Genomic DNA, 1,726 nt, shown 5'->3' with positions numbered 1-1,726 from the left:
CTCGATATACATCTGATATATACACTTTGGTATGTATATCTGGGGTATATTGCGTGTGGGATTTAACAGAAACGCGCATTCATGCACGTTTTAATTCCTGATTAATCGTACTGATATGTTGTTTGTTGGTTTAATTCATGTTTGGTTTAGGTTTTGTAGGTATATGCATTTCGTGGATAATCTGGTCCTCTTTCTGTTTGTTTGAATAGCATTAGTATGATCATGAATATCTTGTTTGAATTTGAACCTGGTTATTGCATAAGTTATTCAAGCGAAGTGCGTAATATAGTCGAATCCAGTTTTGGTTTCTGTTGAGTAGTTCCCTGTGTAGATTTGACTGTGGGTTTAGTTTGTTAGTTAGAAGATTAGTATATCTATTAACTGATCTTTGGTCATTATGATGCATTGCAATGCACACGATTCTGAAGTTATATGTTATAGAGACTTTGACTGATAGATTGAATGTGAATATACAATAGATGGATTTTGAATCATGAATTTTTAATCGGGTTTCCCTTCGCTCGATCTATAAATCGAATTCTGGAGCATTTGTTTGATGATGATTGTAAGATTGAATGTTAGGAGGAGATCTTTTCACTAAGCTTACTCTTCATCATATTATGCATTGACTCTTCCCCTTTCGGTTTGAAACGCTGCATTTGCCCCTTAAAAAATCATGTGTAAGCTCTGTTCGTCATATATAATGAGTCTGTCTTACAGACATACTAAATACTATATTTTTTTTTATTTTAAGACAGATAAGTACCTTTCTTTAGCATCAAATTGGGTCTTTAGTCTGTCCCAATTTAGTTAATTCAGAATAGGATGTCATTTTACAAGAATTCAGGTTTGTCGATAGATAGCTTAAAAGGAAACTTGATAGATAGTCACTGTGGTGTTGCCTATCTGCTGAGTTGTACTCTCTGCTACTGTGGTTGAAACCTGTTTTCTGCTATAATTAGTTGCTGGTTCAAAGTGACATATTCCGGGCTGTCATTTGTTATTCAAGGCTGTACGATGTGTATGTCTAAACCTGTTTGTTTCCATTTGAATCGAATTTGAAGCCTTAGAGTAACTGTCCTCAAGTGAATTAATCTCTAATTTGAACATTTTAGAAATGGCTAGTGTATCAGCGTGCACAATTACCTGGAAAACGAATTAAAAGCAATTAGGAAACTGTTGCTACATTTAACCATTTTACCGCTTTATCCTGGGCCATGAACCATTGCATTCTTTGAGTTAAAATTCAGCCACGATATGAGTTAAATTTCAGCCTTAGACTGAGTTGAATTGTCATTGCATTTCGAGGTTGAAAATATTCCTTTAGATTGACTTTTCTGCTGTAAGTTTTCAGCGAATGATCACTATACATGCTTGTGCCTCCACGATGTTTCCTTTGAGTTTCACAGGGCATATTCTTACTTGTATTTCCTTTTGAATGGCCTGTTCATTTTGTGAAGACATCCTGCATGTTTTGAGAGATAGAAGTATAGTATAACAATCGAATTTAAGGTTTGCTTGTTTGCTGTTTTAGTATTCCATATCAAATTAAGAGATGATATACTCAGATATACCTGAGATATACAACCTTGCGGTACCACGGGTACACTGGAACCTGTATATTCAAGGTATATTGAGGTATACTAATTTTAGGATGCCCTTCAGATTACTCCTATGTCCCATGTGAACGCGTACATATAGAATGTACTAGGTATGCATAGTACGT

The sequence above is a fragment of the Lycium ferocissimum genome, chromosome 7, assembly GCF_029784015.1.
Source record: "Lycium ferocissimum isolate CSIRO_LF1 chromosome 7, AGI_CSIRO_Lferr_CH_V1, whole genome shotgun sequence".
Lineage (NCBI taxonomy): Eukaryota > Viridiplantae > Streptophyta > Magnoliopsida > Solanales > Solanaceae > Lycium > Lycium ferocissimum.
The sequence above is the reverse complement of the archived record's forward strand: the minus strand, read 5'-3'. Positions refer to the sequence as shown.